Raw genomic sequence first — 14,729 nt, 5'->3', positions numbered from 1 at the left:
TCAAAAGCCTCCATCAATCCATTGGTGTTAAGTTGTTTGTTCTGCCCACTCGTACAGGAGTTTCAGGATGTTAATGTCCTTCCGCTTCCCTCCGCCCCTCCTTCCGCTTCCCTCCGCCCCTCCTCCCGGTTCCCTCCGCCCCTCCCGCGATTTAAACAACACCCTTCAGATACCAACCTAATTACTAATGTTCGCTGCTTTACTAAGCAAAGTAAAAAGGAATGCTGGGAGTATTGTTTCCTCCCTGGGGTTGCTTGCCGTTTCATCACAGGTTTGGTCCGAGCACTGCAGCTTTCTGGGCTGCCAGTGACAATCAACCGTCCAGGGTTTATCCTACAGGTTGCTCCGCGTATTGATCCATCGGACTTGCAGAAAACCTTGTGACACACTTTGACAGCATGTCTCCTCTTCTTATCCTGTTACCTTTCTCTGGCAGAAGTGCAGAGTTGAACAAACCTCCCTCTGTTTCAATCCCCACCCAGCTGAACCCTATAATGAACCCTTCACTAAATGGGAATTCTCATAGGCTCTTATCTCTTCACATGACATGGCCCCAGGCCCTGATTCCATTCACAACCAGAAGATCCTACACTTCGATGTTACTCTTAAACCACATTTCGCTTATGGCTGTCTCCCCCTTGCAGTGGCGAGACAGCTTAGTTACCACTGTTCTTTAAGCCCGTGAAGGACCTAACGTCTCTAGAGTTACCACCCACTTAGCCTGATCAGCGAACTTAGTAAATTGCTCGAGAGGGTGATCAGCTTTCGATTATGTTTGGTACTTGAATCGTGGCTCCTTCTGTCCCCATATCAGTGTGGCTTCCTGGAAGGACTATTTGCCACTGACAATTTACTGAGATTGGAAACAGCAATCTTGACAGTATTTTACCAACTGCCGGCACCTCGTCTGCGTTCTTATTTGACGTACATACGGCATTTGACACGGCTTCGTAGCCATTACATTTTAGTTACCGTCCATGACTGGGGCTTTCGTGGCCCGTTTCAATATTTGAGTTTTATCTCACCAGCTCTTGCGGATTTGAGGTGGCACTTCACTGAACCAGGAGAATGGTTTCCCACAGGGTTCTGAAGTGTCGCACTCTTCCTCATAGCCATCAATGGGCTTTGAACATTGTTGTGCCTATGGTTACTCCGACGTTATGTTGACAGATTTTTGCTTCTGGTTCAGTTCCCACAAAGTAACGTCTGCTGAGCGCCAGCTCAAAGGCTCCATCTTACGTGCCTCTGCGTGACCCTCTCCCATGGCTTCGTTTTCTCCCTTCAAAACGCGGGATATGCATTTTTGTCGTCGACCTACAGTACACTCCGGTCCAGAACTCTCTTTAGGTGACCAGTGCGTAGATGTTGAAGCACAGTCCCCTTCCTTGGGCCATATTTTTTTTATAAAAAGCTGACTTGGCTGCCCCATATTCGCCACCTGAAGACTATTTGTATGCCGACGCTTAATGCTCTCTGCCTCCTGGCCCACACGTCTAGGGGGTGCAGACCCTGATACTCTTCTCCATCTTTGCCGTGCTTTGGTTTTGTCCAGACTAGGTTATGGTTGTCAGCTTTATGGCTCGGCAGCTCCTTTCGCTGTGAAGCTACTTGACCCTGTTCGTCTTCGTGGGGTGCATTGGGCTATTATAGAAATGGAAGAGAATTAAGGTGAGATGGGAGTTAAAGATACTGTGAGAGGAAATTAACAGAGCACTGAAAGATCTAAGTTGAAACAAGGCTAGTCAGACTAGAAGACATTCCGTCAGAACTACTGATAGTCGTGGCAGAGCCAGCTGTGACATAAATCTTGTCTGGTGTGCAAGATGCCCGAGACAGGCAAAATACCGTCAGACTTCAAGAAAAATGTAATCATTCCAACTCCAAAGAAAGTAAATGCTGACAGGTATGAATATTACTGAATTATCAATTGATTAAGTCATGGACACGTAATACTGACACGAATTATTCACAGAAGAATGGAGAAACTGAAAGAAGCTGACCTCAGGTAAGGTCAGTGTGGCTTTCAAAGAAAAGCAGGAACACCCGAGGCAGTACTAACGGTACGACGTACCTTAGAAGATACGTTAAGGAAAGGCAAACCCATGTTTATAACATTTTTAGACTTGGATTAAGCTTTTGACAATGTTCACTCCAATACTCTTTGGAATTCTGAAGGCAGCAGGGGTAAAATACAGGGGCCGAAAGGCATTTTACAACTTAACACAGACTAGGCGGCATTTACGGCTCGAAGGGTATGAAAGGGAAGCAGTGGATGAGAAGGGAGTGAATCAGGATTGTAGCCTACCTCCAATATTATTGTGTACATTCAGCAAGCAGTGTAGGAAAACAAGGAAAAGTTTTGAATAGGAGTTCAGGGAGAAATAGTAAAATCTTTGAGGTTTGCCTACGACATTGTAAATGTGCCGTGCTAGTGGCAGCAAAGGATTTGGAAGAGCAGTTGAACGGAAGAGCCAATGCCTTGAAAGGAGGATACGAGATGAACATAAGAAAAAGCAAAACTAGGGTAATGGTTAGGGTAGTCGAATTAAATCAGATGATACTGAGATCATTAGGTTAGGAAAGGGGACGCTAAAGGTATTAGGTTAGTGCGTAAGTTCGTAGGGTTTTCCAGAACTTTAACAAACACAACACATACCCAAAACAGCGACTTCATTCATCAATAGTATACTCGCCTTCACTATTTACAACACTGTTAACGTTTAGGTAACTTTTCGATTCCGCGACTGTAGAAATCACGTGGTTTTGAGGCGAAGAACTCATCTAGCCGTATTCAGAGCGAATTTTCATCGGGAAAGGGTAAAAATCGGAGGGAGAGAGAGAGATATGAATACAGTAAGCAGATTCAGAAGGATGTAGGTTGCAATAGCTCTTAGGAGATGCTTGCACAGGATGGAGTAGCATGGAGAGCAGCGTCAAGCCAATCTTCCGACTGAACACAACCACCACAGTAAAACAAAGAATCGGGGTGTACTGGTTTTGTGACATACATCTTTCATGTACACTGTGGTAGTGGTTTGAAGCCCATTGCTATACTCTTTAGGATCATAATTACTAGAGCACTCGAAGGGTGAAGTTCAATCTTCAGGTTATTTAATGAAAGTTTTTTGCATCTGCTAATTAAAACCGCAAAAATTGATGCAAAACAGCAGGTTAACTGTACTATGACCCACTTAAATCTCTCTCATATCTGTGTTTGCGTCTTGACATCACAGAAGAGTACAGATACATCACGAAACGTTGCGATTAGAGCAGCGTTGACGGCTAGCCCATGACAGCAAATAAATGTACATCCAAACAGTATTGTGTAATATACCAAACTACAGAGGGTCTCAGGAAGTTTACAGAATATGTATGTATAAGTTTCACCACCAATGCCCTGGCCGCAGTGGTAACACCGAAGTTAAGCACTGTTGGGATTGTTTAGTGTTTGGACAGATGACCATCTGGGTCTGCAGTGCTGTTGGCAAGGAGGGTGCACTCAGCCCTTGTGAGGCCAGTTGAGGTGCTACTTCACTGAGAAGTACCGGCCCAGGTCCTTAACCCTTTCGAAGCATATTCGGACCCCCCTCCCCCCACTGTAGTAGTTCTAGGGCGTAAGCATAGTGTCAGCTGGTAATAAATAGCGCTAGAAAGTGACCGCGTTGTGAGGTCTGCGTGAGCTTCAGTGCTTCAATTGCCAAGAGCATTGGGCCCTTGTCATTTCCATGACAGTGTTGAGCCTGATGGATTTAACCCAGTCAAGAGACCATTCAGTTTAAAGCTTGTCGTGATTTCACTATATCGCACAAGGAGAATGCTTTTCTCCACACTCCATCCTTTTCCAATCATAGCATTTGCGCTCGATCTGTAATGACCTCGTCGTTGACGCGATGTTAAACGCGTACTGGTTCGTGGACATTAAACTCCGCCTCAGTTCGAAGTTCCATCATTGTATGTAACCACATGAAGTGTTGTCGTTATTTTGTTTCAAATAAAACGCAGCTGCAATACATTTGCACTCACCTTCCGGACACAGATAATGGAAGCTCTACAGAATATACCACGCCATTCTGTAAGGCAGTGTTCTGAGTGTGAGCGAATGATTAACTAGATTACTATTGAATGCTGTAGTCGATGTGATTCTGATTCATAGGCATTATATACAGCTGCTGAGTGGCACATCGTCTATTTCAGCGTCGAAACTGCTTTTCTGTTACTAACGATGGCATTCGTGTGTACAGTAGCATCTTAACAGTAATAGGAGACATTCTACTAACCGTATGGAGTGGCTAATTTCTAACATATGGAAAACGTTGTGGTCTCAGTACAGACGTTAAAGAAGTCAGTGGTCGTTCATTTTCGTTAAATGAATCTGAATACTCTCACTAACAGTACCTGAGAACTCAACTGTAGAATAAACTCGGGAGCGGATCGACCTTCAAATATTAAGGAATATTTGCAAAACTTGCGAGGTAATTTCTCCGGAGTGATTTGATTGTAGCGACTCTCTTCTGAGTCGCAATAGTGTTATCAACTAAGTCATTTGTAATTTCAATGTAATTGTCCGTGCGGCGTTATTGTCGCCATTGTTGTTTTAACATTCAGATGTTATTGTACCGTTGCATTTTCGTTTCCTGTACTACCTGTAAGTGCATGTCTTGTCAGTGAGCGCTTAATAGTGGTATACCTGATCACTGGCATTGTCTGTAGAATAGAAAGATTTGTCGTAAAGTGGATTTTTGGATTCACCCTAGTGTAGTATCATCGAGATAGGCACTGAGCTCTTGCGCCTTACAGTGAGTTAGTAATACCATTTCTTATGGGACATCTGACGCCAAGCGCTAAATCAGACTGGAATGGTTAATAATTAAAGATAATACTAGTCATGAAACAGATACGTAATTAACGATATTTAATAACTAGTCTACAGGAGCGTCAGACAGGATGTGGAGACTAATCATAGAAGAAAAGCTGATTATTTCACCTTGTGGAACCTTTGAAATAGTTACAGAAATCCAGATAAGGTCAAAAATAACATGTGTAGTTGTGTTGTTTGAGGCTTGTAATTTCATTTTGTACACGGCAGCGCCTGTAATGTCTTGCAGAACTTCGGTTCTCAACATAGGTGTGGCGAAGTATGAGTTGAGGATGATAAGACTTCTTAGGTTCCTTACATGTTACAGTATTCAGCATCTCAGAAATGTTAATTCGTTTATTTACGGAAACCGCATAGGTGAGTATTGGTTATGATCAATGCCAGTATGGTAATACGAACACTTCGAAGCATAGCCTCAGTTTATCAATACTGTAAAGACGAAAAGTGAGCCGTTAAGTCATAAGACGGACGAGAAGTTCTGCACCGTTGGGCATGTTAAGAACGCTTTCCACACGCCAGGTGAAAGCGTCAGCTGTTCCTTAGTCCTCGCGACGCGTTCTAACCGACCCCACAGTTGCTAACACTTCGCGAATGATCCGCGATCAGCGGAGGTCGACTGTGCGCTCTTCTCTGCTTTGGTGTATGTTGCTTCATACTACTTTAATTGAAATAATTATGTGCTATGGAAATGGAAATGTCGTGTGACTAGGGCCTCCCATCGGGTAGACCGTTCGCCGGGTGCAAGTCTTTCGATTTGACGCCACTTTTGCGACTTGCGCGTCGATGGGGATGAAATGATGATGATTAGGACAACACTACACCCAGTCCCTGAGCGGAGAAAATCTCCGACCCAGCCGGGAATCGAACCCGATTATGTGCCATGAAGTTTAGCGTTACGATGTATTAAATTTCCATTAATTGCTGATGTTAGCCGAAATGGAAGTAATATTATGGTTACTTTGGCCACGCAATAAACCTTCGACCATGCAATAAACTATTATCGCTTGAATCAGAAGTCCGTGTTCTTTCTGGTCCTGTTGCAAGGATGCAGTTTTCTCGTAATAGTGGGAAAAGGTTAAAAAAAGTGTGTTGTACTTCATGTTGGGGCATCAGTGTTGATCTAATCCTTGTTTCCCTGAAGCTTCTGGTAACTTGTCTATGAAAAAACAACATATCAGCAGTTACCTGGGGAAAATAACTTATCGAAATATCAACACACACGCTGGTGTTCCTGCTCAGCATCCCGGTTAGCCAAATCATGCTAAACACACTCAGCGTGCTTTCACTGACAGTTTTAAGGGATTTTCCTGCCTCATTCTGTCTGTAGGTAATCATTTTGATTTATCGATTCTAACAGGTGTTTCAGATCGACGGATGATTTTATTTTGCTAATTTTGTTCGTCAGGTTCGTCCCTGAAAGTTAATTCCTGGAACGGAAACTACAAATAAATTATCGGGGATCAGAGGAAATTTAATTTATCTAATTAAACTGTTGCTAAGGTTCGGATGGAAATGGCCTCCAGTCACCTCGTTTCAGTTAATCGCGACAAAGTAATAAGCACGTTTAAAGTAGCTATAGTGACTGGGCAACGAAGCAACTTTGTCGTCGGTTAGGTGGTGCCAACTTGTCCATTCACTCTTACGTTTAATGTGTGTGAGCGCTCGGATGTAGCGCAGGGTCACCAACCAGCTAGTGCTGCTATTTGTAGTTCAGAAGGTGACGTTGCTAGTCAGCAAGGGAGGATTGAAGCGAATCTATAGCCACTTTCCGTTTTGCCTATCAGCTAGCTGTATATTTCGAGCACTTAGTTGTGAAAATGTTGGTCTGCAGAAACGTTATACAGAGTTGTGAACCTGTGGTTACTCCAGTTAATTTTAGCAATCAATTTTTGCGCCATAAGGGCTCTGCTTTCGTTGTGATTAAGGGGAGCCGGAGGTGTCTATGCTGCCCATGTTAAAATCACTAAGTTTGAGGAACATTTATGAATAAACTACCAAATAGAAAAATTTGCTTTTTTTACATATAGTGGTTTAGTATTGCAGTTATGACAGAGGGATTTTGGAGTATCTTTTCTAGTTTCCTTCCAAATATTTTTTTTATTAATGACCCAAATTTTTTTACAAATAATTGCTTTATAATTAAATTGAAATGAAACTACTGAACATATTGCCAAATGGCTGTGTTACAATGTGAGTTTGACCACTAGGAGTGCTGTATAAAAATTTCACCTCTCTAGCTTGAGTGCGTTTTGAGAAATGTTCCTTATATTCGAAAAATTCTAATTTACGGGAAATGGCTATCAAAGTTTCTCAATACATTCCTGCTCTATAGGATGGATTATCAGGGTCTTCTTCATCCTCCAAAATCTTCCTCGTCTGTCTTCTTTTCTGGCCTGTTGTTCCATTATACTTCATATGCCTTTCTCTTCTTTCTGCTCCTCTTATCCTTTCTCTGTCTTCACCCCAGCTGTAAATCCTAATGCCTTCAGAACTTCACACTGTTCCCTTTGTTGTAGGTTGCTATTGCATCATAAATGCCAAACTGCAGTGTTTTATGCTTACAAACACCCTTTTAGGAATCACTTTCCAAATCAAATTGTTAACGCTTTCATTAGGATTCTGCGTCTTTCCGTGTAGACATTTGTGTAACAATTCTGGCTGTGCTAAGTCATGAAAAATGGTTTGCCAGCAGCTGTGATACATGCAATAAAACCAATGTTTGTGATCATAGTCCTTTTTTGCATTATATTTGCACCAGGAATCTTTTGGGCACAGGCTGTGTTGAGGGTATTCATTGGAAGAGGCAGTATGAAGGAACAATGCCCACACTGCTTTTCGCATGTCACTAACATTATTAGTATTTTGCCTCATAGCATACCTATAGTATCTCTGTAGACGTTCAATCACCTCATCAGTAAGCCTGCCTCTCCCTCCTATTGTCTTTCCATCACTGAGCTTACTTGAACCCAAAGTTAGTTTGAGCCTTCGAAGCCGTGCACCCATACGCTTTTGCACATGCCCAATGCATTCCAACTTTTCAACTACAAATTCATTTCCATATGATTTCAGTTCCTCTATAGTCTTGAAACCTTTGGAGTCATCATCCCCAAGGTAGTATTTGTACCTAACGTTGTATCTGGGAACTGAACGTTCAAAAATTTAACTCCATCCACTTCCATGCTCCACTAAAATTTGCCTCACAGGTTCCACTGTGCTCTCCTTTGATTTTATTTTTGCACCTACAATGTTTTGATAACATTGCAACAAATATCACTTTTGCACTATCACCACAAATAGCAGTTACAACCCCATTCAGGAATTTATGACCCCTCTTTTGTCAGGAATCATCTAATGCCACTACCAAATCCCTAGAACCACCGTTCATTTCTACAGATTCCTCCACTGCTTCCTTCATGGTTTTCAAAGCCACATCTTCAACAGAGGATCCTGCCAGTTCCCAGTAGTACCCAAATTTGCTTGGAGGCGATGGCAAGTTCATAATAACACTAAACAGTTTACCAGCAGCATCCTTTTCCAATGGATCGAAGACCATACACAAGTCGAACATTCACATCAAACACTCTAGATCGTCCATTTTCACCAAAGAGACTGGCATGTGAATTGTAGAAAGTCACTTAATACTTGCAACATACACAGATTATCTTCATCTCACAAGCTAAACCAAAGTGCTTTGTTATCTCTAGTCCCATTCCTACACTTGAACACATTTTGCACAGAATACTTTCTTTCAGCACAGAAGATAATAATCCAGTATTCAGTACTTCTTTAATATCATCACTGTCACTAACATATTCACGAAATCTGTCACTTCCACCAGTCAGCTTCTTGCTAGAAGATGTCACAGGGCTATGGCCGGCCTGTGTAGCTTAGCAGAAGAACGCACTGTTTCAGTAATTGTATCGCAACTTGGTATTAGTGTTAATTTTCTTTTCCCTACGTTCTTCCTCTTCTTATATACACGATTACTAAAACGTGGCATCGTAACCAGAACAACGCTTTACACAAGAAGTATGATACTACCAACAACAGGCGCATCACTGAACTAATTCGAAACGGTAAACAGCAAAAAGACGATGTTCCGCGCTCTTAGCGCTTCATTTGTCACAGAAAACAATGTAGCCAACCCTTGCACACTCGCTGTATGCGTAACATAAGGCGCTGTATGCGTAAGGCCGGTATTACACTATCAAATTTCTTTGTCAAAGATTTGATCAAGGATGTGATCCAATATACCGTCCAAGATCTTTGACGTAGCGCTAGAGGGGGTATTACACTGTCATCAAATTTTTCGTCAAAGTTCAAGATGGCTGACAACAACTTGTTACTAACCGCAGCAGTTCTACGTACTCCAATTGCATTGTGTGCACATGCGGAAAAGAAGTGGGGGAAAAAATGGAACCATACATACGAGGTTGACAGTCTTAAAAGTCCTGGGATTACAACTTGATAATAAATTCAGTTGGGAGGAGCACACCACAGAACTGCAGAAAGGCCTTAACAAATCTGTATTTGCAATTCGAGTGTTAGCAGACATAGGAAACATAAAAATGAAAAAGCTTGCATACTTGCATTCCATAATGTCATATGGGATAATATTTTGGGGTAAATCTTGAAGTCAAACAAGTTTTCAAGGTCCAAAAGCGTGTAATACGTATTATTTGTGGAGTAAATTCACGGACCTCCTGCAGAAACCTCTTCAAAGAACTGGGTATACTAACTACTGCCTCTCAGTATATTTACTTCTTAATGAAATTTGTCGTAAATAATATATCTCTTTTTCCAACAAACAACTCAGTTCATACATACAATACCAGGAACAAAAATGATCTGCACAAGGACTTAAAAGCGTCTGTGATCGATTCTGTTACTCGTTTTTATTCTCTGTGGGTGTTTTTAGTATTTGGAAAAAGGGACCGATGACCATCGCAGTCTGGTCCCTTTAATCCCACAAACCAACCAACTTACTTTAGTTCAAAAAGGGGTCCACTACTCAGGAACACTCATCTTCAATAATTTGCCAGGAAACATAAAAAATTTAGTTAGAAATAAAGATCAGTTTAAAAGGAGCCTGAAAGACTTACTACTGCCGAAATTTTTAATAGAAACAAATGATGTATTGTATTTATTCATACTATTAGTATTGTTATTTCAGCTTTAAAAAAGTCGACATGTTCCACATCCACGAGGCTCTCCTCAGCACGGATCTATGGAACGAAAAACTAATCTAATCTGGGTGAAGCCGTGGGTTTTACGACGACACGATAAAAGCATTCAACAAAACTTGTTACGTGAGCTTACAGTGGAAGACGTCAAGTCGTACATCAATTACTTAAGAATGGATGAGCATACATTTCTGTATGTGCTCAATGAAGTGTATCCTCATATCACAAAGCACAATATTCACTTAAGAACTGCTACATCTTCAGAAGACAGGCTCACTATAACACTCCCATTCCTTGCTACAGGAGAGGGTTAGGTTAGGTTAGATCAGGTTAGGTCTCCAATCTTCTTAATCTATTTTTGTATTCATGGTGCCTCACGTTGTAAAGCGCCTCATCAGCTTCAGACATCTCTATTAATTTTGTAGTTGTCGGCACACACCAATTGTATTTACCGGCAATGGTTATAAAAACACTACAGACGACAGTACGCTGCTGCGATGCTAGCGCTTCATGTGGTAACATGTCACATTGCAGTGAACAGAAGACAAGCGGTTTCTTTGATCAAATATACAGCGAGGCCCTAGATTTGATCAAATATTGGACGACATTTGACAAAGTCCCTATTACACTATCAAATATCTTTGACAAAGATATTGGACAAAGAAATTTGATAGTGTAATACCGGCCTAACAGGCCGAGAAAATCCCAAGCAGTTCGTCAGGAAGTCACGAGAGGGTGTTAGAGGCATTCAGCGGCCGCCCATTTCCTCTGCAGGCGTGGGGGAAAATGGTAATAACTCCAGAGGGCGAGTAGAACAATAATTCAAAGTTTACATTAAAGAGGAATGTTCCAATTAATTTTCGGTAGCAAAAAAAATCGTAATTTTTTGGATTTGACCACCTCCGGCTCCCCTTAAATTACTGATTATTTTTGTAATCTGGATATTTATAAAAAAAAGCGTTCCCTGACCAAACATAGCTACGAACTTATCTTGATGGACAACTATTTCTAAACTACCGGAAGCATTGTGTTAAATTTCACCTCCCACTTTCTTTCCTCACCGCCCATTATAATTACAGAATTTCTCCAGGATGCAGTTGTATTACTTTAATGATGTATACCAGTAGATTCGTATATTATGTGGTGTGTTTGATAAAAATTCTCGTTTTCCCTCTCCTTATTGAGCAGTCTCTTTCTATTTGACAAAGTTTAAAATGCGATGTAGATGGAAGGCGCGTAAAGTACGGCTGCCCACGAATTACTTTGGGCGTCGCTTACCAACTTGAAGCCGTCGCACATTTCAGTAACATCGAAATGACTCACAATTTTAGTCCGCTAACTAAGTTTTTGAGCATATTATTTGCCATAGACATGATTTTGAGACGCCGCCTGTGCCTTATGAAACGCGAGACCATCGCCCGTCACAGATCGGTGCACATACGACAGTGATGCCAAATCTTGCCAGTTGAGTGAGGCAATAGTTAGTCCGCACGGCACGCGATTCTATTGGAGCGCTACATGGACATCCATCCTATGGCACTATCGAAGTAATTTTTCTGAAGAAGGCACACTTCGTGAATCTCCTTCATACATCGCAGCAATCAGCAACTAGTTACTCAACAAGTAACAACCCCAATTAGGATTAAACATGTTTTGCTAGAGACAGAGACCACTATACGAGAAAGGGGTTAGAGAGCAATTCTGGTAAATATTTTCGAAAGCCAACACCGGCCTCAGTCTCACTAACTTAACTGTCGTGAGGTATTGGAGTGACACTTCTGAAAAGAGGTTGTGTGGCGGTAACCCATTTTTTCTGATTGATAGAACCTGGTGTATCACATGTTGGCGGAGTAAGTGTTTTTCTCGTACACAAAGCGTTTCCCACGGTGAACATAGGTTAAGCGCCAGATAAAGGCGTTGTACCAAACGGGGTCAATCCCAGGGCAGGTATCAAACTGCATTCGTTTGATCGTCTTAAAATTTGTATCTTTATATTTCACTATTAAATTTACCGATTATGTATATAAAATCATGGTGTATATAATTGCTATGTTTATTGCAATTGCGTTAACTCATCGCATGCATGACAGGTTACCAAAGAAGAAGCTGTAGGATTATGTAACTAATGGACTGTGCGCTGTATTGATTGTGTGAAAAGTTAAAAAATGTCTGAAGCAAATCGAGCCGATCAAGGCCGCCTACTACTGTCGCATCTCCGTCAGAATTTTTGTAATCTGGTCAAGCATTCAACCAGTTACACACAGGAAACCCAGCGGTATGTCCAGTAAGAGTAGTAGAACAACTGAATTACTCGTACATTTATAACCTTAGGGTATGGCTAGTTTCTTGGTTACACGCACTTTCCTTTGTGTGATAGCCGCACAGCGTCGTGGAAGAATATGCGAGTTAGGACGGAATTGAAGAGGTAGGGCCAAGTTGAAGTCTACAATTAGGCTCTCTCTAACGTGCGCTGAAATGATGCTCTGTCTGTGAAGGGCAGGTGTCGGTTTTAAACAACCGCACATATTAGATCACGTAGGTCTTTTATAGCTTTTACTCTGTGTAGTGTTGTGCTATGTCAAGTTTTATTACCAAAATACGTTATGTATACGCTCACAACAAAAATTAGTGTATTTGGACATCTCCTCGAGGCACCTCTAAAGGTTTTCGGATACATTGCTCCCATCCACATTCCATGTGATATGCAGATAGCAAATGTCTAATAGACATTCTCTACTAAATACAGCACCACAAACCACTTATACTCCGTGATTTATGCCAGCGTAATAGCATTTCTCCATTGTCATCTGTGAAAATGGCCAGAACCCTCTGCAGCCCGAAAATTCCCTGATACGCAGATAGGCAGTGGTCATCTTCCAGTGAACATATTTGGCTCTATTCAACAGGGACGGTAATTGTCACTTCGCTGTATGTTTTTGGCGCGAGAACGATTTTCTGTGGACTCTATCCGCGTTAGCTAGTAACTAGAATTACTCCATACCAGTATGCTCTGCCACCACAAAAATAGACGGTGGGAGAAAATGTAGCTTATGAACGCAGTGATGGAAACTGTGTAGTCTTCATGGAAGTATTCAGTCGCAACCGTTAGTGCCTGAAACATGATAGAGATCAGATTTAGTTCGTAAAGGAACAGATGACTCATCCCTTTGTGGCTTGTGACAGCCTTGTTGTACTCGCACAGCTGTTCTGTTTACTGTTTCCTTTAATTATGATATCAAAATTTTTACCGCTATCATCGCATTCATAATGGGAGTGATAGTGAATCACCACATGCCTACCATGTGCCCCTTCATGAGCGTAACTGGGGAAGTGACCTGCAGTCATTCGCCAAGAAATCAGTGACTGTACGCACGACACTACCGCAGTAAAAGTGGTTGCGTATATCATCTACAGTTACGTGAGGTCGAAGATTGACCTCACATGTTCACTGAAAAATTAGCTCCGTCACCTTAGCAGTACCCTTTATCAGTAACTCAGCCTTCCTTACATTTTACATGTGCCCATATTGTAGGCACCATTCATCATCCCGAAGTTTGGTTAGAGCTTCATTGCCATTCTAGACACAGTCTCATTAGAGGTGGTAAACCGTTGCCTTCGTATGACCTTTGACCTGAATTGCCCAGCCAGTTATAGGGGGGCCTAAAGTTCAGCATGTACTCGGGACCACTGTGTAACAAGACATTCTTTTTGTATCAATGAACGCTACAGAGGTGAAAAAGAATGGTTAGCCACAGACAGAAGTTAAAGGACTGACCAGGGATTCAATCCGTTGTCTAGCACCATGAACGACGCAGTGATAGGCGTGGAAATCTCGCAGTGACTAGTTCAGTGTGCTTATAAGACAGAAAGGGCCGTAAAAATATTGAGCTCTATTACTTGTAATCAGTCTGCCGTATACTCGTTTGTTCATTAAAAGTTATGTGCTGGACATGTGGTGCTTCAGCTTTTGGACTTAGCATCCAGTCTTTTGTTTGGCGACGACTCGAGACCTGTTCGGCCTGAAGACTGGCGGCACCGTTACAGGAGCCGTTACAGTACTGCGCAGCTAGCAACAGCTTGCTTCCTGCACGGTGACGGCTGCTAAAAACGAACAGTGGCTACAAAGCCTAAATTTGTTGTTGACAGTCGTATCATAAGGTAACAAACACTTTATCTGGCTATCCATCGTATTATTTGGTTTTCTTATTGCATAACTCCGTATTCTCTTATTCTATCTTGTTACCCGTTACTAGAAGTGTGTGTGTGTGTGTGTGTGTGTGTGTGTGTGTGTGTGTGTGTGGCGGAGGGTGGATTGGGGGAGGGCGGCTTTGTCTACTATTACCATACTTTGATCTGCCAACTGATGCAACTAAGTAATGAATATTGAAATAGCACTTGCGTGAAAGGCGTGATGAATCATGAGCATACTGCTTATGGATGCCGCCGTACATTTCGCAAAATTACTTGGAAGCGTATATTTTGGTCTGTCACGATGTGCACTCTTGAGCAGCAGTAAATACAAGAAAGTGTAGATGCGTTCATCAGATTGACGTCATAGAGGTATAAAACCGAATGAAGTTGCGGTTTGCGTTGAAGAAAACAGTTTATAAAATTGTCTTCCGTGTTTGCCGTTTTATAAGTATCTCGGCTGGCGCCGTACTTCGCCGAGT

General features: G+C 42.0%; 1 protein-coding gene across 2 annotated transcripts in view; it reads left to right on the top strand.

The window, feature by feature from the left end:
* LOC126154489 (casein kinase I) overlaps nt 1–14,729 on the top strand; it is a 112,405-nt gene that overhangs the window by 46,137 nt on the left and 51,539 nt on the right. The window lies entirely within an intron of this gene.

The sequence above is a fragment of the Schistocerca cancellata genome, unplaced genomic scaffold (assembly GCF_023864275.1).
Source record: "Schistocerca cancellata isolate TAMUIC-IGC-003103 unplaced genomic scaffold, iqSchCanc2.1 HiC_scaffold_1090, whole genome shotgun sequence".
Lineage (NCBI taxonomy): Eukaryota > Metazoa > Arthropoda > Insecta > Orthoptera > Acrididae > Schistocerca > Schistocerca cancellata.
The sequence above is the reverse complement of the archived record's forward strand: the minus strand, read 5'-3'. Positions and strand labels throughout refer to the sequence as shown.